Genomic DNA, 26035 nt, shown 5'->3' on the forward strand with positions numbered 1-26035 from the left:
CAAGTTGGTCCCTGTCCATAAATGGGACAAGTGCTATGTTAATATGAAGAGTGATTGGAAATGTTTGGTGAACAAAGTGTGGGATCCTCGTCTCTTCCAGTGCAATCTCATCACAGTGACATCAGTGAGTCATCCTGGACCAGGTAAGGAGCTGGGCCAATGTTTTCTGATGGTGATATTTGCATCACATACATCTGCCTGCAACTGCCAACCCTGTAGCTGCCGCAGGCTGACTTTAAATGTGAAGCCTGAAGAAGCTAAACTCCTTTGCACTGCTACTTAAACCACTCCGTAATTGCTCAGGTCTGGTGGAGCAGTGCTCCGTTGTTTTACGCAGTGGAAGTGCCCCACCCAAGCACAATATCATTAATAGAGAAAACAAGATTTCTGTTAACGTGCTGCATGAGTTCTCAAGGTATCCCTTTACCCACGGACGAGGAGTATCTCTTTCTTCTGAAAAGCCAAATAGATGTGTGTATGTGCTGGGGGCGATCAGAGATTGCAGCCAGATTGCCTGCCTTCCTGGCTGGCTTTAAAGCATATTGGGTTAGTTTCTTACTCTGATTCACACCCTGGGGGGGGGGGAATCTCTTTCTCACTTGATTGTTGATAAAATTTTTTTTAAATAGCCTCTTATCTTTAGGCATGCATGTTGGTGTCTCCAGAAGTGTCTGTACAAAGACTGGTGCAACCTACAACCAGCTGCAGAAATGGTAAATGCAGCTGTACCTTTAATTCATCTATCTTTAGCTGCATTAGAACATACTGGTTGTGAAGAAAATGTAGTGCCCTCATCAAGGGGTTTAATACCCAGTTAAAAGTTTATCCAGATAATCCACACCAGGATCGGCAGCACTGTGAATTAAGGATCTGGCAGCGATGAATACTGGTTGCTCTCATAGAGGACCATTATGAGATACTGATCCCTAGATCTGCACATCTTCCACATCTGCATTAAAAATGTTCTGCTGGCAGTGTTGTGCAAATTTTTCCTTGAAGGTGCCAATTCCTTCACACCCCAAAAAAGTTCCAGCCTCAACATATTCTTACAGCAACTGTTGTAGGATATTGAGGCTACCTAAAACCATTCAAGGCTTTTTCTTAACCTGCAGATACTCACTGGCAGGAAACCCACACCATGCTCTGCTGGGTTTGGATTGAAAAGAGCCCTTTTAGGGACATTCATCCTGGGAAGTGAGCTGGCTAAGTAGGAGAAGTTTATTGTCTTATTCTGAGTCAGTCAATCCTTGAGACAAGGTTGTATTTTAGCAACACGATATTAGCATTATGTTGCAAATTTTGGAAGAAACATGTATCTCCTATGACTCCCTGTGCAACAGCTTGGAAGTGACCCTTCCCTACACCAAAGTGAGCCATTATTTTATTTTTGATACCTTAAAGCATGTACAAAGTACAAGTTTTAGGTAGAATATGCTGAAACTGAGAAAAGCAGGCTCATTTAAATTTTATTCTGGCTAGTTCAGTTAATCCCTGCAAAACAGAAGGACTGCAGACATTAATTTTTCATCCAGCTAGCTCTTATTGAACATATCATCACTAGTTACTTAAAATTTAATCTATTTTTAATAGAAAAATTGATACTGGAATATGAAACATGAAGTAACGCATTATTGTTCTGCAAAAGACTAAGCTTTTAAAGATAGTATTGTAGTCTGGAAACAGACTGAAAACTGTAAAAGGTTATGTCCAACATTAAAAGTAATCTACTTGTTCACCAAAGCCTAGATCATCTCAAAGCAGTAATTATTCACTGACTGTAGATACCCTTATTTTGATATTTGCTGTATGTTTAGTATTCATTACAGCAGATTATCGCAGGATTACTGCAACAAATTTTTCCTTTCAGTGAAATCTTATTTTCAGGTAATCTGAAGTTTTTTTCCACCCCCCTTTTGCAAAATCTGCTTTCATCTACCTCCAAGCCTGACTAATTGCCAATGACTTCGGTTTCCACGTGATTTTCACTTCATGCATTTTACACAAGTGATATCCAAAACTCTTTTTTTTTTTTTCCCGTAGTGCAATGCCTACTTTTAAAATTCATAACCACTGAATGTGTGTGTGCATGAAAGCAAGAATGGCTGCTTCTCTTTCATACTACATGGTAAACAGCCAGACTTTAAAGGCTTCATAATTAGGGACTTTACCAGATTGTAACAGAAGATGTATTTGCTTATTTTTGCTGTAAAGTCAATCATAAATATGCAAAATTCAAAGTGTGGGTGACCAGGCCACAGTTAGCAGAAATAATAAGACTACAGCCAATTGAAACAGAAAAAGGTTGAGTTCTCAGTTTTCCACCCAGTGTGTTTCTGATGTTGACACAACAACAGCTGTGAACTGCCAAAGTCATCCCAGAGAGGTGGCTCAGTCTAGCCCCTGCCAAAATGAAGGATTTGGCCTAAAAGCCAGATGTTCTTGCCACAATTTCCCACGTAGAAAACTGACAAAATGGTGGTTCAGCGTACATTAATCCTTATACCACGCTATCATTTCCTTGTAGGAATATCAGTCCCTTGAAGATGCAGCTTAAACAGACAGGAGGACGAATGATTTTACAGCATTAAAATCCTGAAATTTGTGCTTATCTTTCTAACAGGACTATCTGGGTATCTTTTTGTTAATTGAAAACCTGAAAATTGTAACTGAAACATTATAAACATTGTTCTTATTCTTCTTCTCATAATACAATCATTACGTGAGAAACATTAAACTAGACATTTGACTTTATTGATCTTTTCATGGACTAACAGTACAGGGAGTCATTTTCTGCCTAGACTAATTAATTGATAGACTAATTCATTGATTAGGTTCTCCATAGCATACTTGGTATTGACAAACACTGAATCGTTTTCCATCAGTTGTATTAGTTTGCACCAATTACTTTGGCTGTTTCACTTAAGCAATTACGATAGCTCAAAAGCGACAATCAGATTCTCAGCTGGTGTAAATCAGGCTCGCTCTACTGAAGTCAGAGACCTGTGCTATTTTACTCAGCTCAGTTATTGGGCCTTTAAGATTTAATAATGAGGTTTAAAATATCCAAAACAATAACAAGGAAATCTGAGGCAAAAAACTTCATGTTAGCCGAAACATTTTCATCATAGCAATGAATAGTAACCATGTTAAAGGCTTACGTACAGATGCATAACTTTGATCCTAACTTATACACAGTCTTAGAATGCTATCAGGTGCAAAGTAAGGTACCTGCACACACAAATAAACATTCTAAGTCACACAAAAGTTAGATGCTCAATAGACTCACATTTTCCATGCATCGGTTATTGGGAAATCAGGCCCTAAGAATATCCTGCTTCCAAGCAGATACTGCCTTCCAGATATATGGAAGATAGCCCTGCCAGTTCATTATATGCAAAAATCTGTGTTTAGACACCTGTGATCTTTTATATACTCAACTTGCTGCAGGATTTTAGGAGAATATAATGATTTGTGCAGGGCTTTCTCACTTCTGGATCAGTGCCGAAAAAATGTCCTGATTTGGATACTGCTGCTCCACCTGTTGAACAGAGCCAACAAAGACACAGGGTAATCAACAAACATACTGACAGTGAAAGGAAGAGAACCATATGGGAATTTAATAACTTTGTGAATTTTCAAAAAAAGACCAAGCAAAAATAAGTAAATTGAACTGATTGTTCCCTGGATAGATTTTCCTTAACAAATTATTCTTTAGGTAACCCAGGGAGTCAACAGAGTACATGGATGTTACACGAGAAGGAGACACTGAGCTGATTTTTAAGCTTATGATAAAGAAATTAGTTACCCTTCAGAAACAAGCAATCTTTGTCAAATTGGTCAGCGCTGACAAATGTAAGTTGATTTAAACTTTCCATTCATCTCAGGTCTGCTCCTCCTAGAGTATTATGCAAAAAATGAGTCTGTGCAGGAAGTTGTCTTTGTGCTCTGGATCTACCTCCCAGCTCTGAATAACTGAGAGTTCATTGAATACCAGCATTAGCAGTTAGTTCCTCCTTTTAAAGACCCCAATCAGTTTTTCTCATCTTTGCATGCAAAGATAGAAAATGATGTACTCTCCAGGGACACCAGCAACAGAAAGAAGTCGTCAAGACTGAGAAGATTTTGCTGAGGTAGTTTCCTCACACTGTTCTAAAACCAATTACGTCCTGTGCTCTACACGCTCATGGAGACTTCCTCTTTGATGCATGGCATAGGGTAAAATAAAGTGCATGGTCTTCATTAAAATGAGTGTTGCTCCCTGGCATGATTAAAAGGAAACTCTTACGTGTGCCCTGTCAAAGACGTTCACATTTGCCCCAAACCCATGTAGATGTCAATGTACAGGTTGTATTTGTAATCTTTTTGCTGAACACAGGAGAGCCAGAGTACCACATCATTCTGCGTGTGAACTCCATGGGGAAGAAAGGCATGTGCAGGCAAAAGTGAATATGGAGAATAGAGTCAGGGAAGAATATGATCTTTCTAAAAGAATGCTTTGCGCCCTTCACACATACAGAGAACAGAGAGAGCGATTTGCAACCCAGAATTCAATGACATGTAATTAGAATCAATAGAAAATTGACATTACAAAACAAAAACAAATTAAAGCACAAATTTAATCTCTGTTTCTCATTCTGGCATTTGAAATGGAGGATTTGCTCTGAAGATATACTGTAAATGGGCTCATACATACTGGGTATGTCTTAAGCAATCTTCCTTAATGTAGCCCAATTATCATTCCTTACATATGAAAAGGGATGATCTACTACCTTCTTGGCTGATTTGCAGTATAGAGTAACCTGGCCTGACTCTGATCACATGCCGGTTTTACACAGATGCCTCTACTTTATCATAGTGGGATTTAGTCTTTATTAGCATCCTAACAACTGAACAGCAAACACCATAACTTTATGCAAAATCAGGTCCTGTGAATACAGTAAGCCTCAGAATTTTACAACTTTTCCATTTTAAATGTTTTGGGTTTTATAAAGAGATGTAGAATATGCAAAAGCAGAATAAATCTCCTATTCTCATATTTTTCTAATTTTGATATGTTACTATCTTTAGTAGTTATGTATGCTGCGGGGCAAACAAATCATTTAAAACATTATGAAACTACACTTTTCTTAGCTGAATTCATATTGTGATGCCTCTGAATGTAATATTGTCAAACCTCTAAAAGTGCAGAACATCCAGGGAAAAGCCATGCTGATGGTGGTGTTTTTTCGTTCTGGAAACACCATCAGCTCAGGACTTCACTTGACCCAGCTGTACACTGGACAGCTCTTGTTTACATGTCAGATCAAGGGCCTTCCATTTATTACCCCATTTATTTTTTGCAGAATCGAGGATCTAAAACATATAAGGCTGATAATGGCCTTTACTTACCAGTGACTGGGTTCTCCAATTGACTCAGAGGATCTTGATAGACAGAGAGACTGACCTTGACATTGTCATCACCCATACAACTGATATCCAGTTCACATCACTGCATTCTTCCAGCCCAACTTTCCATTGCTGTTTGTCCTGGATGCAGTGAAGTCTTGCAGAGCTTCGAGAATTTTCAAACTGGTCCATCCCACCTACAGAACTACTGAAAATAATACCTTGACAGACAGACAGGAGTGTCTGACTAATGTCAGATGCAGTATTTTGTAAATGTAGGATCATTACCATTAACTGTGTTTGTGCATTTTGAGTCAATCCATTGTGATCTTTTATAAATTACCTGGAAAATGAAAAAATAAAAACCCAGAGAGTACTTCATACTAATTCACATCAAAATAATTCCAGAGCTGATATTTAGTACCTGCAAATTGCAGATCTTTATTTCCCACTCCAATCACAATGGGCAGACTCTTCTATATTGTTTGTGCTATGATCTCTTACTTCTTTTGAAACACCTCCTCTTGACCCAGGTCAAAGATAAGACATGGCTATGTAGCATGATTGCTTCTGTATTTCTAAGGCTTTGGCCACAAGCTCACCTCCAGGAATGGACAGAAATGGCAACCACCTGTGGCACCACACTGGCAACCTATGGTCACACATTAAAACTTCTCCTTGCCAGTATCCGATTGCCCCAGAGCAGACACTTGGACATACAGGATTGTGCTGCTGCTGCCACTGAAGAAAAAACTCAGCTGTGTGGTGTTGGAGATACTGCTGGAGGGCAGAGCTCAGCCCTGCTCCTTCTTTGCCCTCCTCCCCTTCCTATGGGATGCAGGACTGGGCTTCCGCCTTGGCCCCAATCCCTTACTCTTGGGGTGACAACATTCAGGTTTGCTAGCCTTGCTGAGGTGCCTTGAGCCAGCTCCGGCTGTCACATGTAGTGTCTGCAACCCGTCATTTAGCCCATAGCTGTGAAGTGTAAGAGGCTAAGATTTAGAAAGTCCTACAGAGGCACTGGGTGACTTAAGTTATATCCAGTTATCTTGATATACTTTTGTTCAGGATCTGCACAGAACCACCTCACTTGCATTCACAGCAGCAGGTTTTCCTCTTACCCCAAGGAAATCTTAGGGTCCAGCTTTGTGCTCCTCACTTACAATCATGGTCATTAGAAAACTTTTTCTTTTTTTTTTTTTTTTTTTTTTCCTCTGGGTAATGTCAAAACACCAAGTTTTCTTACAAACCAAGAAATTAGCTACAGAATGTGAGATGCAACTCCAACCCTGTTCATCTCTGATTCCTGATTACCAAGATGTAACCACCAGTTGTTTCAGCAGAACTTACAGGTCAACAAAACCACCAAATGTTTAAATCAATTACATCTCAACATATAATAGTCCTCATGCTTCAAAAATATGCTTGGAGGCTGCCAGAAAAGCAACATGATTTGAATGTATTATTTACTATTACGGTTTTCACGAGGAAAGTTCATTCTGTCTTCAGAGTGACAGTAAGAAACAATTACTGAAAAGGGTACACAGTTCTCTAATTTAGTTTTCAATAGTTGATGAATGAAATGGGAAGTGTTGATCACACTAGGTCACAGAACAGTCATTTTGGTAAACTTCTGCTCCTCTCTGACAAATAATACACTGAATAAGGATGGTCCTACACATAATGTCTATCCATGCAAAAGCTTGGTTTCTTATTATTGTTGAACACAGCAGAAATCTGCCTGCTCAGTCTGAGCAACTGTTTCTCAATCAATAATTAAGTAACTTTAAGGTCTAGATCTATACAAAGATATTGATATTTTCACTGAAAATGAATCAATATGAACAGGGTAAAGCATCTGAGTAAGCCTTTTTAATGGCAGTGTTTTGGCTGTGAGAAGTAAATTAATTGATTAAATGAATGGCAAATATTGGACAACCAAAGTCAGTCTTTTCACACTTTCACAAACCTTTTAAGCAACTCATTTCAATTCTTTTCTTTGTTTCCCATCTTTTTTCCAACTTTGTATTTTTTATAGAATTTGCAGGCCTTCCTGTGAGTATGTAATGCAAGTTACATCTTTCTTTATTATACATTAATAAGGAGAGTTCAGGTGAATTGTGGCAAAGCAAAAGAGCAAGCTGAGACTTAGGGAAGGAAGGGCATTTTCTGGGTGATAAACTGTAAGGGATCCTGCTGGAAAGGCCACAGTGAGAGAAAGGAGATCTGCCAGGAGACTGCAAGGGAAAAATCTAGTGAGAGATGGGAAATGGTAAGGAAGAGAACAATACATCCATGCCTTTTGTTTGGTAGACAAGAAATAGTTCTGGATAGGTCTTTTCTACCATCTTCTTAAGAAACATATTCCCTGGAAATCCAAAGTAGTTGAACTAGACACAAGGACAAAACCTTCTAGCAGTTCCCATAGAGATGCCTCTACTTACAAAAACCTCAGCTTGCTCCCACAAACTTTCTGGGCTCACAGCACCCTGGTGCGTGTGCACCAATATTGACTCATGCAAAGGCTGTGCTCACACGTGAAACCACAAGTGCCCCATCTTCTGTGGGTGAATTCGTAGCAGTTTGCTGAAGGTTTGGCCTTAGGGCTCAGGCCAGGGAAGTGCTGATTTTCTCCCAAGCTCTGACATCTTTACAGCTCTCTCTAGAAACGGCAGCAGAAGCTCCTGGCCAGCAACCCCACTCCAATGATTCACATGACATAGTAAAGCCCCAGCAAACACTGGAGCTCCAGGGTTGACTCTGCTTCTAGAGGCTGATGGCAGGGAGCATTCTGCATCTTCTTGAAGCAGGACTGTGTGTCTGAAGAGCCACCAGTTTGAAAAACTCCCCAGCAGTGGGAAAAACACTGCAGTCTGCAGCCTGTCAGTGGAGGTCACTGAGGCTCGGTGAGTCTTTAATGCTACTGGGAATGGAGAAGCAGGAGGAGGCACCAGTGAAGAGGCCAAGAGAGAGAAAAGTGACTCCCTTCTTCCACTCACACTTCTTTCTCACGTTCTGAGCTAACAAATTCAGTTCAAGGCAATGCTATTTTAACTGTTGGAAGCAGGTACAGTACAGCCTCACCCAGGGCTGTCCCCAGAACAAGAAGGGAATAGACACCGAAGTTAGGGCATCTCTCTTCAGGTATATATTTACTGTGCAAAGGGAGGGGAGAAATGCAAATAGGTAAGTGGGACAGTAGAAATGCCGTCTTTATTTGTCCAAACATTTTTCTCGTGGAAGAGACAGTTAGCTTTCTTAATCTCCCTAGCCTTTCTTTTTCTCTTCGTGTTCCCTTTTACCCTTTTCTCTGTTTTATTCAAGTTCATAGTTTTTACTATTAAGCAGTGATTTCTTTTATTGTAAAGAACCAGGTCAAAGAAACCTAAGCCTTGCACTGGCCCTTTGTGTGTATGCAGCTATCAAGTGGCAGCACAGGTTCTTGGGCCATTACTTTTGTTGCTGGTCATAGAATAATTCTCTGCTGCCCATAGCTCTTGTGAGCTATTGTTGGGACTTCAATTTTCTGAAAATATTTTTGAGTTGTTTTTTTTTATTATTATTATTAAATGGACACACATTCTCATCTGTAAAGGTTGAAACTCCACTTTTCCATCTGTCTCTGCCCTTTTTGGAATTGTATATCCCCTGTGGTGTGCAGCTCAGAAGTGTTCACTTATGTACTGGTAAGAAAAAAACCAAGAAATGAAAAGAATGAATGTGTGACAGAATGGAAAATATTGAACTACAAAAATGACCTCAAAACTGCACAAAGAACTTGCATGCTACAGGCAGACCCCACTTGTAAATAAATATTAATCTGCCTTGCATGTAAAATTGAAAATTAATGTTGGAGAGGGCACACAATCCACTTTTCAGTGTAAAAATATTTTCCCCTTTCTTTTTTTAATCAACATTCAGCACTTTGAAATCACATGTCCCATTTTAAGCACTTAAGATGTGGCTGGCTTGGTTATTTTAAAAAAAATCCTATTTAATATTTATGTAACAAAATCTGATGATTCCTGATGTGTTTCAGTTTTCATCATAATCTAGTATCACAATTCTAGTAAAAAAGTGTGCCTTTGTAGCTGGTTCAACATGGCACAAAAGCTGTCTAGCAGAGCAGATAGATACAACTTCCCTATCTCCAAAATGGTAAAAACCACATTGCCTGACACTGATAACACTTTGTTATTTTCAGAGCACAACCTATGAACTAATTAGCCAGCATTTACAGCTTCCCAGACTGGCTGGAATATTATTTCACAGACATCCAGATCTACAAGAACAGCAGCAAAGAAAATAAAAATCAAAGCAAAAAGCAGAGGGAGAAAATCTAGATGAAACATGAGATGTTGCTTCTTAATCCTGGGTGGGGGAATTTCGTCTTGCATGAGGTCTGTACCCACCCTATGCACGCATCTAGATAGGGCAAGTATGAGACCCTTCTGCCCCTTTCCTAACACAGAGCCTCAGCCTTCAGCTGCAATGTGGAATTCAGAAAGGAAGGATGTTGAGTGCAGGTTATGTTCCCTTGCGTTTGACCTTCCCAGATCTATTCACATTCCCTCAGGAATATATGCCATTAAGGGATTCTCCACCATGCAAGTGGCATGCTGAGAGCAAGACTGTGTGCTGCCCCTTTGCTCCACCACCTGGGCAGTCCCCACCTCTTTTTGGCTGCTGCTGAAGGCCAGTACTCATTTGCAAATCCCTGCACTCCCAGTTGTCTAGGGAGCACAGGGATTACTTGCTCTTGTTCTCCACAGCTGGGCAAAGCGGCTGAAATTGCTGGGGCAGCTAAAACCACAGGGGCAGTTTACTGAGTACTTGCAACAGGAGTAGGTACCACCAGTAGAAATTGTACTGGTGACACATCTTGGTGCCAGCCTGTGACCTGGTCTGAGTCTTGACAGGCAAAAGGTGCCAACTCCTCCAAGCACATTAGCTCAGCTGAGAAGGTCATATACGTTGCAAGAAGCCCTTCCGATGTGCTCTGTGGCTGCCTGTATACAGCTCTGGTGGGACAGCCCTGATATCCCTACTGAACCCTAAGGACAGCCTGAGCTCAGAGAGTTTTAACATGCCATCTCCTCTCTACAGCAGGAAATGACTGCACCCTTCTAGGGATCTCTGAGTCCTCTTTTCTGTTTGACCCTGGCACTGCAAAGGCAGCTAAAATGCTGGAGGCTGCACAGGAAAACGTGCTGGACGGTGCTCCTACATGAGGTTTGCTCCTAAGCAGGGGGATATGTGACACGTGACACGACATAATGGGTAAAGGGCAGTTATATCCCTTTACTGTCACAAATCAGCAAGAAAGAAGGAATATGGGTAGATGTAAAGAACATGTTGAGGGGCATGAAAAAAAAAAAGTATTGCCCTGGATTCTATCTAGACATTCTTTGACCTACCTCCATGGAGATTTCTGATCATCTCAGTTATGGCCTTCCCAGCTATATGCAGATCCTTCTCACCACCTGTCCCCCACCTTGTGTGTGAACAGTATTAGCGAGGACAAATGAATTATCTGGTCATTTTTCCAGTTTTTCTTTGTGGAGAACAGAAAATAGTACAGTATAAGTGAAAAAACAATTACAGTTGTTGCAAAATTCAGTAAAACAATGCTTCTTCACTGTACTTCAAACATGGTTCTCAGAGTTTTTAAACAGCTTTTGTTATTAGTCAAATAAAACACTGTGCAGTAATCCTTTAACCCTCTTGTGCCAGATTATCAGTTATTTCAAGCAAGTGTTAAAATCTTCATCACTCGCAAAAATGAATTATGTTTTCTTTGTCAAACTTGCATCAACATGCCCATCAAGCTGAGCTGGAAAACACTCCTTAACAGTACAGCGTAGGTACTGCTGTTTGTGATTCCAAATGCACCTGAATCTAAATTTTTCAGTTATAGTGATCTCTCTCTCTCTCTATGTATCTGCAAAAGGCGTTTCTTTTCAGCCAGATTTTTAGAATAGTTTGTCACATTACAATCTACTCTAAATAAAATTTCATAACATAGTCCTTTCTCCTCAGTTCTATTAATTAGTAAGCCTGATTCTCCCAGACAGTACTTCTATTTCATTTGATAATCACGAATCATCGTATTTTTTCTATCTACTCTCATTTATGTGGCTTTCAAAATACTCAAGCGATTACAGCTATATAATAAAGGCTGGATTACAACAAGTAGAGTTTATCCTGTTTGGAGGAATTAAGGTAGATTAGTTTATCTCTTCAGGTGACTTTGGCCTCAATCTGTGATGAGAACAAGTTTCCTCCATCATTTGTAAATATGCAATGAGACACTGACACAAAGTATTTGGGAGAACTACAGAGATCACTCACGTACAGTTTTCCACTTTGTAAACAATGCACTCGTTCATCTATAGATTGTAGCTGTTGCTTCAGATGTGGGAAGAGTATTCTAGAAAGACAGTTCTGCCTATAAATGGGAAAGATCAAATTTCAGTAAGAACCCTTGCAGGGATTGGTGTTAATCCTTGCTATAAGAATGTACTTATTTTCAGTAGTCTGTAATGGGTGAAAGAAATGTGGCATTAAGATGTCTTATGTATAGAGATATATCAAAATCTGCCCAGTTCATTTCTGTCTAACCTGAAGAATGGACAGGCTAATACATCACATAAATTTCACTGATGAATGTCAGGACTCTGATACAATACAAACCCATAGAAAGCACCGTAAACAACATCAATCTTTCTAAAGGCAAGGCTGAGACAAAACTATTATTACCATATCCAAGGATGGAGACAGTATGTGTGCTTAATAACATAGAAGAGCCATCCCAACCCAGTTTTAGTGGGGAATCAAAAGTCTTGTAAACACCTTTTTTTCCAGGATCCCTAAAGGAAATGCATTCATCATTTATACAACCAACTAATATTTGGCAAGAGAGAGCATGCTGGCAATCTGGAGAAAAAGGAAGGCAGTTTGGGATGACAGCTGACCTGAAAGGGAGCTGCATGTGAGCAGTGTCTCTCAGGGCTTGGGGTGGTGAGCAGAGCTTGTTCCCAGAGCTGGATTCCAGTGCTGCTGTAGGAACACCTCAGTCGTACCCAGGGCAAAGCCCCCACCCCACAGCCAGTGGCAAACTTCACATTCTGCAGTGGAGCTCTGATTTTGTCTCATGGCCCTTAATTATCCCAATAAATAAAACATCAGTTCAGAACACCTAGCAACGCCTCGTTTCTGTTTAGTTATTGAAGAAGTACCAAACAAATCTGAATGGGCAGAGATACTGTTGACTCTGAATACTTCAGGACTAGAGAAACCGAAGTTAAATCAAATGACAACACAAATAACCATGAGGTCTGGGGAGAAGGACCAAATCATGGGGAATGATGCAGTGAAATCAGTACTCTAGAGGTACTCTGTGCTACTGAGGCAAAAACTCACTCACTTGAGTCACCAGGCTTCTGAGAATGCCCTGAGCACCGATAAATCCAAAGGACTCTGAAATTCATCCTGAAAGATGGTAACAAAACTATTAGACCAGATCACCTACTCACCTACATCACTAAGAGCACAGAGATTCACAGAGCCAAGAAGCTTAGATTCTGCCCTGAGATGTTGGCATACAACGAACAGTTGAAGAGTCTTGGACCAAGATGACTTGTTTAAAGTAGCCTGTGGAATACAAAGAAATAGAAACATTAAAATCAGGGAAGAAATGTTATGCTGCCCATGAGAAAATCATGAGGTGGGAATACCAGTTTGCCATTAAATTACTATTTCTGTAATAATTACTGAGCTTACTTATAATCATAGTGTGACCCAGACAAAAACATTTCCCCTTTTCAACTAAATGAAGACATACCCTGCTGTGGTAGACCCTGACAGGGGTATTTATTTCACCCAGCTTCCCTGGTATCTCTTTTGCTTCTACCCTGCATGAAACCCCCACTAATGTGGAATAATGGAATGGCAAAGTGATTTCCCTGGGAAAGTATAAGGCAAGAATTTACGAGAAGTTTTGAAATAAACCAAGCCCTTCTTTAGAAGGTAGAATATAGAAGAGACCTGTGTATTTGGAGGAATAAGGTCAGAAGTATTAAAAAACCTATCCCTTATTTTAAGCTTCCAGGCATGAAATTTTGTGTATATAGACTGTACATAGTCTCCAGATGTTCTCAGATACTTCATTTTGCTTTCCCATCTGTGTGGGGTCCAGTTTTGATCTCCTTTGGAGTGAATGGCAAAACTTTTACTATATTTTAGCAGAGCAGAATTAGTGTGTAGATTTTACACCAAGCTATCTGGGACAAAACCTTTACTAGAGGTTCACCTGCAAACAGGAAACTCTGCTTTTCAAATTTATTAAATCCAGCACTGAGTTTGTGGCACAGATTTGAGACTAACATGCTGTTTGATTTCTCTTAACATGCCTAGATCTATGAAGTGTGCATGTGCGTCTGTGTGCCCCCTCTTGTACCCATTTCTATTGCATTTCACGTTTCTATCAATATAGCCTCCAATATTTGAATCCACTGATAAAACAGATGCAGTAATTGCAAACAGCTGTAAAGTATTACTCATCTTGCTAATCAAAATGACTTTCTGCTAAATAAACCATGAAAAAAGCTTTTCCACCATCAGTGAAGTGGAGTGGAAATGATATAGACTGTAAAGAGTCCACCATGGAAGTAAAATCAACAGATCAAGTTTTCCTACAACAATGATTTTTACGTGCTAATGCACATTTCCAAAATTGTTATAGAAATTTCCCCATGTTTAGAAAAATGAATTTGTGTAACGACACAAACGTTCCTCCTGGTATTTTATATGATACCTCCAGATACAGAGGAGCCTTGAAGAACTGCTTTATGCTTTCTCAAGATTCATAATCCAAGGGGCAATAATTGCCCCATATGGTTTTGCTAGATGTGCATTACATGCTATATTATTTTTTTTTAAAACTCAGAGCAGTATATATCTACGTCAAACGTGACAAGATGACTGTTTCTGAGCTTATGGGAAGCATGGAAGGGGCTGGTGAATCTCCAGAAAAAAGTTTGAGGGAAAAAAAAAATCACTCCTAAGTAAAACTCATGGCTGATAACTTTAGTCATTCATTAGTCTGTCCCCTAATGAGAAAGCTCCTTTTCTAGCTCATTGTGCTTCGGTTATCCTATTTTCTAAGTCATATTCTTTAATTCTTAAAAATGCTATTAGAAAAGATATCATCTCTGGTTATATACTCTTCCTCTATTCCCTTATGCCACTTAAGCACTTATTGCTGTGGGCCACTCCAGTATAAAACACTCCAGAGGAAACAACTTAGCCCTGAGTTATTTCTCTCACTTCTTTGGGTCACACTGAATTAGGAAGTAAGCAATCTTCTCCCACAGCTTTCTGGTACCATAAATGACTTGCTGGGACCCTCAGCTCTTCTGTTATGAAATGTAACTAGAAGTTAAAAGGCATATAAATTACAGATGTGCTGATTTTGTGGAGCATGGTGAACTTCCTACTACCAAGTTTATATATCTGCAGAGAGGGGAAGAAGAGGGAAGAGTAAATGAGATATAGATCTGATTATAGCGCAGGAGCAGAAAGAGTAAATCTACTTCCTCTCTGAAGCACTTTATGTTCTCCAGCACTGGATGCAGTCTGCACCAAAGGCCTCAGTAAGTTCTCTAGATCAGTTGCCTTTCTGCCCCAGTTTTTGCTCTCTTTTTCCTTTCTCTTTATTTTTCCCTCTTTTTTCTTTCTCTTGACTCTTTTCTACTCTCACAGTCATCTATCCGCATTCAGTGCTGTGGCTGCAGCAGCGTGACCAAGACACCCCAGGAGAAGCACTGTAGAACTTCAAACCACAGCATTGCTACCACAGGCAAAAGAGACTGTAACAGGGGAGACAAGGTCACTGTCCAGGGTAACACAGTCTACAGGGTGACATAATTGTCTCTATTAAAAGGGTCACTGTAAGGCTATGATAGAGTAAAGTTATTTCTCCCATGATATTCATCTTCTTGAGATTGAGAGAAAGCCTCAAAAGAACTGCTTAGAAAGTCTTCACCAACTCTGTGATTCATTAATTTCTCCCTCTTGCTCTGCCCACTTCCCAGACAGTCCTTTGATTTTTGAGCAAGGAATGAAAATGGAGAAAGGGGGACTATTTTATCAGAAGCTGCATCCTTCTGATAAAGCACACAGTGTACAGAGGACATTACGGTATGTCAGCAGCAATGAATGAGGCTCAGACACTTTCACATCTCCAACTCCCCTCAAACTCTTGGTAGCAGCATGCATAATTTTCACTTACACATAGGCATTTCCATGCTACTTAAGGTTGCACCATTTGTGGGTTTCACAGCTAGTGAGTGCATCTTCCCACAATCACTGGTAGTAGCAGTACACCTATTTTACAAACAAACAGAAGGCTACAAAGACCTCTCTGGGTCAGTGAATTGCTGTCCATTGCAGTCATCATACGATCCCTCCCAAAGATCTGAAGCTGCACCTTAAATGTATTAACTGTGTTTGTCCTCACTGCCCTGACTGGAGGCTGTTCCAGAGCCAATATTACTGCTCCGACAGATGCACCCTTCCCATTCCAAGCCCACATTTATTCATGCTTTATTTAGTCTAAGGCAACAAGGCTTAAAATTCTATGGCCTATTTTTGCAGGCAGCAATGCAGCAGAGCCAGGCCTAGATCTTAGCCTCTCAAGAAGCAGCAGGTTTCAGAGTTTTTTATCATCTTCCCTCATGCAGGTTTTCAAGAACACCATGCACAACTCTAAAATGTCAGCACACACTTTCTAAGTCAGTGTGTAGCAGTGTGGGGTAAAGAATTCCTTTTTTCCCATTTCTCTCCATCTATGACTCTCAAAACAGTCACTGTGGCCCTTTCATTTTCCCTGCCCATTAAATAATACGTCTTTCACTCTGCAGCCTCTAAGCAGTCTCCCGTTGCTCTGAAAAAAATTTGCAAACTCCATTTCTCACACCTTACAGCTCCTTTCATGGTAATATCCCCAGCATTGGCCTCATTCAGGCTCTGTTCCAAATCCAGCAATTTCCTCCCTAGTATTTTGGGGCTTCTCCTACTAGAAGTTTTCAAGATGTAACATCCACCTTAAAGTGTGAGAACTGAATGAACAAGCTCAAACCTTCATGGAGAAGTGTGAGATAGTACGCCCAAGAGAGGCTGAAGACTGGGAATGGAGCTTGTTACTGAGACAGAACTGGGGAGCAGGAAAAGCAAAGGACTTTCTGGGAAAATATTTCCCTTGGGAAACAATGGAAGCTATAATGCATTTCAAAGTCTCGTCTTACTGACACTGAGAGCCCAAGACAGACTGCAAGAAATACAGGAACAGTCAGAATAAGACTGTGGTGGTCCTCATTTGGGAAGAGCTCCCTTACTGGGGAAAAAAAAACTGAGAACTTTCCTGAACTGAACAAGAAGTGAACCCTACACATTGCTAGCATGGGACCCAGGTAAAAAAAGATCAGACAATATGCCCTTCACAGTCTATTAGCAATATTTGTGCTCATTACCAGCGAGATGTGTTTCACGTAAAAGAGCCACTTGGGCAGGAGGGGGCACTTGAGGTAATTAAGAATGTATTTACATTTTATAGAGCCATTGATGCCCTTATGTCCCAGGAACCGACATTAAAAGTGTGCTCAGGGTATTTTCCCTATCAATAAATATTAAAATGGTTAACCTGCACTTGGTCTGCTAGCTGCCTGCCATGGCTGCAAGCTGTTAGCAAGCAGTAAGAAGCAGACAAAAGGATGTGTCAGATAAGAAACCAGTCTTCCAATCTACTTCTCTTTTCTGGGTAAGTTTCCATTTACTATGTTATACATTGTCTTATTTTTATGAATGTAAAATAGAATCCAAAAGATGGCAAGAGTCTCAAAATTGTGACGGTAAGGAATAAAAAGAGCTCTTGATTTAAATGCACTTTTTACTAAAAAATTAGCTTGGAATGATTGTTCATTCATTCAGTTCTAGAACATTCCTCTATCCTTCTGAAATCATCCTCAAATGCAAAACGGATCCAATATTATGTGTCCATTTATTTAAATTCTGCCTGTGCCTATTCTTACTGTTGTCCTAGAGTGTTCCTGCTAGACACAAGCTCAGGAACAATAAACAGCAATCTAAACTCATCACAAAATCACCTTAAGAAAAGGAGAAAGTAACAGGAATTAATCAGCTGAACAGGCAGTCTTCCACTGCAACCCTTGTTATTTAGACAAGTGCAGCTAATATACATAATGTAGCCATAAATAATTAAGTAAAATAAATTACAGCCCAACAAAGTCCACATGAAACAAGACAGGCCTCTCTGAAAGCCATGCGGGACTTACTCTGTGAAGATCAGAGTTAAAAAATGAAAGAGCATGTCTTGCATGATCTGTCTGTTGCTCTAATTTTTAAAGATGATACCTAATCATTGTAGAGATTGTTGCCTAAGAGAACCGGACCATGCTAGAGCTGAACTAAATCATAAAACAGTATGAAAATGAAAAATGAGAAAGAAATGAACATGTACATTTTGCATCATGCTTATGTGGTAACTCTTATTGTCATGACTCACAAACCCAACAGAAAGAAGAAACTCCACCTAGAGCTGTAAATTCTGGTCAGCTCAATTATTTCACATGTTGCGGCCCGACTTAAGTTATTCAGAGCAGAGAAAGGCAGATCCCTGATGCACCCTTCTGTATTGCTGGACAGGGTGAAAATAATAAATCGGTCATTGGGATACACTGTATGTTTCCTGGATAAGGAACAGCATATTTCATATTCTTCTCTCATAGCTGCCTCTCGATGGCAGTAAATGGTTTTGCCATAGCTGTCATACCTCAGCAGAGAAGTCCTGCAAGCAAAGGAGAGTCCACTTCCACTCACTTTCGCATCACCTACAAACCCTTCTTCCACGGCAGCTGATGTCCCATACCCTCCTGGCTCACAAGCAGCAACAGCTCTATGACTTGTCAGTTTTTTAAAGACTGCTGGGAGCCTTTTGCTGAAAACCATCAGGCCACATTGACCTAGCCCTAGTGGCAAGTCAATAGTTTGGAAATTATTCTGTTTTCCCCAGATAATTGCACTGGATCCCAGGAGTGGAGATGTGGCATTTCCAGTGCATCAGAGTGCCTTTCAGGAGAATCACATCGGGTTTTGATGTTGCTGACTGTCTGCTTCTCCCTCAAGCACTTGACATTCTTAAAAAAAAAAAAAAAAAAAAAAAAAGGAAAAAGCCTTTCGATGCTCAGGTTTATAATCCATCTCCCACTTCTACTAAAAAGAGAAGTCAGCAATATCTCTATCTCTCTATCCAGAATAGGCTTTGTGACCAATGGAGTGGAGGAGCAAATGACACAGGCTTCATCTTTTCCACAGAAAGATCTGACTCCCACATCATGCAGATTTGGGTTTTTTCACCTTGGATTAGTCTGTTGTAAAGAGCCTGTGGTTTGACCTTCAGAAGTGCAGCTCTTGCTGAAATCAGGGCCTCTGAAAATCTGAGCCTTGATATCTCAGTGCTTTGAAAAGGACCTGCATGCAGAGAGGAAAAGAATGATTAACGAACTGCCTTCTAAACGTAGCAACTATCAACCAAAAGTGGAGTCATGGTGCCTGCTTGAACTGTCAGCCAGCTCCTGCCCAACTTATTTCCTGCCTGGTTGAAGGGAAGAACGCGATTTGCACAATGAACGTGATGCTTTCTGAAGATTCTTCAGTCCAAGTAAATGACCTTGCACCAGTAACAATTGTTCGTCTGATGATAGCTCAGGATTGCATTGGACCCAGTAGGTGCGGCCCACAGTGAAAGGCAATATGGAGCCAACTCACCCCCTAGCAAGAGGATGGGAAAACATTTCTGAACACAGTTCAGCATTACCCATTTTGGAGGGATGCAGAGAGAATGTTTTTCATGTATCTGCCAGCTCTGCTGGTCAGCAAGGTTGCATGGATGCAGCAGGAACCTGCCTTCTGAAGTTCCTGAAGTGCTGCTCACTCTGTGGCTACAGGTAGTAGGAAAGCCTTCCCATATTGCACACATATACCATACGCATGGAGACTCCTGCACTTGGCGTTACATGAGGAGTCTCCCCAAAGTTTAACTGAAGGGCCCCTGTAGGACTCCTAACCCACCGCTAGCAGCAAGCATGGCTGAATCCATACCCTGCCCAACGTTTTACATGTCATGACAGTGGATATTGCAAATTATTGACAAAATAACAGTTATTCTAAAGGATGGAGACTATGTATTTGTCACAGAGTAGTGATGAACTGGGGCTGAATAAAATGAGATCAGACTGGGAGAGGACTAGTGGGTGAGGCAGCCATTTTTAGCACGGGTATCCTGATACAGGAATATCTCTTGCTAGAGTTTCTGAAACTTGTCGTTATTCTATCTAATAATTCACATAATGACATGGGTGAAGAGTCCTACAGAACTTATTTTTGCTAGGTACAGTAAAACTGCCAGGCTATCTGCCAGAATTTATTTCTGATTTGTTTTGAGGTTCAGGAAAACCTACCAACCGAAGATTCAAGCCATAGCTCTGTCAAAAGACATTTACATTACCCCTAAGCATTTCAATTATATGCACCAGACGGGACTGTAAATTGTAAGATATACATAGATAAATCAGATAATATGTGGCAAATAAGGCGTATAGCAGCAACATTAGCTTGCATATGAGAATCTTAAAAAGCAGACACAATTAAGAGACAAGACAAAGAAATAAATATGCCGTGAACCTTTCAAAAGGCCAACTGCATTGTGTTTATTTTAATATTGTTTAACAGTAACACTTAATAAAGAGAACATCATGATGGTGTGAACTAAATTTTCAGTCATAATGAATGCTACAAACTTAACCTCCCAAGTTTAAATAGGCTACAATGCCTTGGGAGAGATGCAAGAGAAATTATTTGATAAAGGTGACGGTTTTTCACACCTGAAAATAATGTTTTTCTTCCAGGCTCTCTTGATCAACAGTCTGTAGCCACACATTACAGATATAATCTCAAGACCTTACAGTGTATACTTGTCACTACTTGCATAACTTACTAGGCGTAGAGGATCACAGAGATTTTGAACATAATTTCCCACACTACAGGAGATTAAATAGACTACATTTGAAGAAGGCAAGAAGCAGCTACAGCCCCTGGATAACAGAAAGTAAACTTCAACCAGTTTCTGCATCATTTATTCAAGAAGTATACAGTCTTGTCTCCTACAAAACTTAGGCATCAGTATCCTGTGCAGCAAGGATGCGTATTTGATTTAAACAATTAATTGCACAGGACTGGATTTCTGTTACGGCTTTCCTGGCGCAAACTAAAATCATTACATAAATCAGCTGGAGAGTGGCAATTTTACCTATATAAAGATTGATTGAACATTCACAGCTAGAGTTTGTCCTCTTCCCCATACTCATCAATATAGAAGCAGCTGTGATCTGAAAGCTTTTCTGGGGTAAAAGGCAACACTAAAGAGCATACTGGAAGAAAACAATCACCCTATCAGAGCTATTCCCTAGATTATTCTTCAGTGCTACAGTTTCTTCTTCATCCATCATGCTTTCTCTGATTGCTATTCATTTCCTTATTTAATGAATATTGTAATGAATACAACACAAAGATGCACTGTAGATATTTTTAAAAAAAAATAGTATGTTTACCACTATATATCCTTAGAGGGAATATTAGGAGCTCTGTTAAATGATGCTCTCTTGTTACCATGATAAATGTGTATTCAGTGATAGATTTAATGCGAAACCCAGTGTACATAACTCACCAACAAACCTAAATCATGCATCATCTATTTGAAAACTGTCAACCTTTTCTAACAGATAGGAAGTGTTTTGCCAGTGAATCTGTTGCTTTTTATACTCTGCTCGTCAGAGGTACTAGTGACATGGCAGCATTTCCTTTAACAAAAGAAAAATACACAGAGTCATATCCAAATCTTACCCAAAGAGGGAATATTTTTGTTGGCTTCAGTGGTCATTAACAAAGGCACTCGGACTGTAGGAAAGCCAAAGTATTTGTCACCTTTTAATGATTTAACTGTTTTCTTTGCTTATTGTATACATTTATTCTTATGTTAAAGCCCTGAATCCTATGCTGGTAAGCATAGGGTCACTGTCACTGGTCCAACTGGACTAGATTTATCCAGACCAAGAAATTTTCTGTTAAATTAACTAGAACAGTTCTTTCTGAGACGGTTCTAGTATTTTCTTTTGTTTTCAGGGGTTTTTTTTTAAGTTAATACTAAAACCCCTGTATTTCAAAATAAAAAAAAAAACCCAAAACCAAAACAAAAAGCTTTCCAACACTGGAATTTTTAGTTTTGAGAATATTGGAACAAAACTTCTTGATTATTACCCTTACCCAAGTTGAAAACTCATCCACGTCCTTCCTTTCCCATAGAATATTTCAGTTTGGCTGCCATTTTCCAAGGAAACTGTATGGGCAAAAAACCTGTCTGCCTTGATTCAGCACAGACCTCAACATGCCATCAGACCCTTTTCCAAAGGGGTTGGCTTCCTTAAAGGAACAGAAACCCAGGGGCTGGGGATTGTTCTGCCTATTCCCCTGATAGAGCATAGGTGATATATTTGCCTTAAGATCTGGATCTCTCTCATAAGGTCATTTAAGTGCCTTGACAGCTTGTTCGCTGGAGGTACATAAAGAAAGAACTGCCTGAAGCTGACCCAGAGTATAGGTTGACACACACATGGCTTTCTTTTCTTGCTGAACACCTGTTCATGAGCACCACACAGCTCCCACAGCCATACTGCAACTTGAAACACAAGGAATTCTTGGGATAACAAATTATGGAGTAGTATTGTGCTACCTACCACACCAGTCCTACACCCTACTCTTTGCCTCCTTCCACACTGTAGGAGACAATCTATGCTGCTTTGCTTCCAAGAACTAGTGGTATGGTACCCACTGCCTCTCTGGTATAGCAGTGGGGTGGAAGAAGGGCTGAAAATGGATCTCTACAAGTTGGGGATCCCCCTCCTTCTGTCCACTGAATTGCTGGAGTAGTGCTGCTCTGTGCATGGAGGATCTGGGGATGTTTGGAGAGGTGCGTGTAAGGGAGAATGTTGGTCTGGGTAGTGCCTCTGTTCCCAGACAGCAGATGAGAGGCAGATGTGTTCCTTTCCCAAACGACTAGCATTAGGAAGAAGCTCCTTGGCATGCACAAAGGGAGAGACCTGACTCTTGAGAGTCTCCTAGTGAATTTATAATGAGAAAATAATGACAGAGATTACAGTGCTGCACTTTTAAACTCAGTCTTTAGTACCTCCTCTCCCAGTGCCTATATGTGTCAGACCCAGACACAGTCCTGCCTAATAAATGTGTTAATAGTCCCTGTCCAAGATAGTCAATGCTAGAGATGCTCCCGATTTAGTCAAAGACTTAGGTTACCAGGACATTTCATTTCCTGCTATAAATGATACAGTTAGTTCTTTCGGTCATTTTTAGTTCTTCAAGTGAAAGAAACAATGAGCCTAAGAGGAAATTCTATGCCTAGTCCTGAGGGCTTGACTCTAGCAGAGCTCACGCTGTCCTCAATGACTGGAGGGTTGCTGTGCATGTAAGACCTTCAGAATCTGGATCAGTACACTTAAGAACGTGCAAAACTGGTACAACGTGCCAGCTGATCAAAAAAGGTGGATCAGAGCTATTTTCATCATTAAGGACCAGGAGCTGCCCTATTTTAATGCTTGTTATACCAGCTATTTTTACATCTCAGTGTCTGGATAAGACATGTCTGAAAAAGATGATTTTCAAGCAGTGTGAAATACCTCCTTAAAATTCCTTAAGTTGGTGATGCACACCCTCCAGGCACCTTTGAAAATGTTGGGGAGAAATTTGCCTCTATTGAAGTCAGTGAGAGTTTTACTACCGAGTTCAATAGTGCTGCATCTTGCAGCTTTCTACTGACTTCAGTCATTCTGAGTTCTCTGGTTGGCTGATTTATTTAAAAGGTGTTGGAGGAAAAAGACTGTCTGAAAACAATTTTTCCACCAACAAGACAATTATTGAGTTATTTTCTGTTTAGACCATGCAGAAGTGTCACAACTCAGTAAAAGGTGCAGGTTCATACATTATTCCTAACATTCTTCATATTTATAATATATACAGGTTTGTAATTTGACCTTTATTATTCTAGTTATTCTATCTTATTAAGGGAAAAGGATTAATATAATAAAAGATCCTTTGTATAGGAAGGTGTCTGTAATATTCTACCTTAACAGTCCAAATCACCACACCTTATAAGGGTAGCACTACTGTGTCTAGCTTATATCTACTGCTGAACAAAGAACTGTTTACGTGGTTTATAATTTCTTCTGGCTTCATTGAACTTTTCTACAAGACTCATTTTAATACATTAAGAAATGGTAGTTCTGTATACATTTATCATTAATGTACCAAACACACTAACTGTAAAATGATTAAACTAAACAGTATTTTGTAGGATGACAGTCAGTCAAGCCCTGAAATGCTGACAAATAAGAGATCTAGCGACAGACAATGAAACCATAAGTCTTTTTGACTCTGTCACACAAAATAATTGGTAAGTGTTATGCTTTCATGGTTGTAGAGGAAATAATATGAGAGGGAAAAACCCAACAGGTACAGGGTCAGTAACAGCAACCTCATAGAAATACTGTAACACTGCTGACATTAATAATTAAATGTACAAGAAATCTCGATAAATATTATTTGCTAAAGAAATCTATGTCAATGGCTTTTTTGTGTGTATGCAAAGTGATTTATATCAGAGAAATGGGGAATCTGTTTTAGTCAATCTTGCTTTTTTCTCCTCAGAGCTGTAGAATTATAAAGTGCAAATCTGCTTAAGTTGGGCTTTTTTACATTTATAAAGGGCCACACTTGATTTAGCAATACTATTTTTATGTGTAATGACATAGACACATTTATTATACATTCTGCTAATCTTCAGACTTGCATTTTGACAGGATTAGGAATTTATACAATATGTAGACTTTAGGCTGCACAGTAAGACTGAAGCACTTCAATACATTTGTTTTTTTTGCAAGCTAAGACTGAGTATTTGAAACAATCATTTTGTGTTTCCTGCTTTCTGAACAATGAACCACAGTAATCCTTCTGATGGTAATCATACTATTTTCTGTTTAAGATTACATTTTGTTTGTACATTTATAGTGTCACTTAAAACAAAATCCAGCAGGTTTTCTTTTTAGGTATCTTTCAAGAGGAACAGAAGTGAATATTTTAAGAAAATGACACAGAAACTGAGTTTTCTAAAAGGTACATACTTCCCAGTATGTATTTTATAAATATTTAAATGAAAGATGATCAGAAATGTATAAATAATTGTTAACACTTTAGGAACTGTTACTGTGTTCTACAGCTTAGTAATAGATTTCCATACTGAAGGGATTAAAGGACTTACATTTGGTGAATGCAGAAACTGTTCTGTTTTTTCTTTTTCCTATACAGCAGGTTGCATCACTGTTTTTGACACACAGACTGGTTAAATATGATATTCCCATCTACAGAAGGTATATAATGGAAATTGACAAAATTATTCCATTAAAATATTAATGCAGAAATTCATAACATTGGAAATGTACAACAGCTTATTTTCAGTCTTAATAATGAGAAACTTGTTATTCATTTGCATGAGAATGGCAATTTAGCGTGGCAATAGAGAGCTCCAACTGCATCCCTGCAGTTTATTGCCTTAGGTTTGCAAACTGCTTTAACAGCCATCAGCCAAGAAATGTACATGTCATCTGCAAATCACAAATCACAGATCTTGACTCGAGTGATTGCACAGGGAGAAGTGCTGAAGGGTTCATAGTGGCCAGAACAAGACTTAAAAGTGATGTGAAATAGGGAGCAAAAAGGGCTGCAATTGCCTTGGAGCCTAAAATAGACTGAGCTTCAATGCCATGGAAAAAATCACCAGCTTCTCCATCATTTCTTTAAAGGTCAGAATTTTTGTAGGTGGATTGGGAGTGCAGTGGATTGCAGATGCGTTTAACAGCAGGGTATTTTCCGCTGCCATGACCAGTTAAGGAAGATTTTCAAAAACACATCTGCTGGTAAACAGTTTGGCCCTACTCTGGGTCATCTGCCTTATCTGTGCTCATTGCTGCATGAATTCTTACCTGGATAAAGTCCCAAACCTCACATCAGTCAAAGTTAGGCTTTCAGTACAGTCCATTACATTTTTTAGAGAGGTACCTCCGTGGCTTTCAGTTGGTTTTATGATGTGGGTCTGCTTCTTCACAAATGTATGAAGCACACTGGCAGTAGAGAGACAAAGCTTGCTCCTTCCCACTTCCTGTTCACATTTCACTCGTCAGAAGGCAGACCACAACATGAAAGAATAAATGAAGGGAAAACAGATGACTTAAAGAATAACAAGGACTCAGGGAGAGGATTTCTCTGTGCTGCAAAAGGAGGCTGGTTTCCGATACCATTTTGCATCATTTCAGACCACTAATATTATGCAGAAATTGATTTAACAGGAATTCAAACACAAATTGCCTACAAAGCGATCTAGAAGGCAGTAAAACCATTTTACTTTTCAGTCTCTCTCACTCTGCAGGTGACTAGATGCCCCTGCTTTAAG

The 26035-nt window shown here is 39.7% G+C and overlaps 2 long non-coding RNA genes across 2 annotated transcripts; both read right to left on the minus strand.

Moving 5' to 3' along the window:
• Window positions 1–2079: 2079 nt before the first annotated feature.
• Window positions 2080–10992, minus strand: LOC128148546 (uncharacterized). The gene is made up of 3 exons (XR_008237313.1): window positions 10803–10992; window positions 5389–5728; window positions 2080–3538 (listed from the first exon to the last, which is right to left on the minus strand). It is a non-coding gene; the product is annotated as an uncharacterized LOC128148546 (long non-coding RNA).
• A 1931-nt stretch (window positions 10993–12923) lies between these two features.
• LOC128148562 (uncharacterized) lies at window positions 12924–25782 on the minus strand. Its single transcript, XR_008237319.1, has 3 exons — window positions 25569–25782; window positions 18820–18933; window positions 12924–13038 (listed from the first exon to the last, which is right to left on the minus strand). It is a non-coding gene; the product is annotated as an uncharacterized LOC128148562 (long non-coding RNA).
• Between the last annotated feature and the right edge of the window lie 253 nt (window positions 25783–26035).

This window comes from Harpia harpyja, chromosome 11 (assembly GCF_026419915.1).
Source record: "Harpia harpyja isolate bHarHar1 chromosome 11, bHarHar1 primary haplotype, whole genome shotgun sequence".
Lineage (NCBI taxonomy): Eukaryota > Metazoa > Chordata > Aves > Accipitriformes > Accipitridae > Harpia > Harpia harpyja.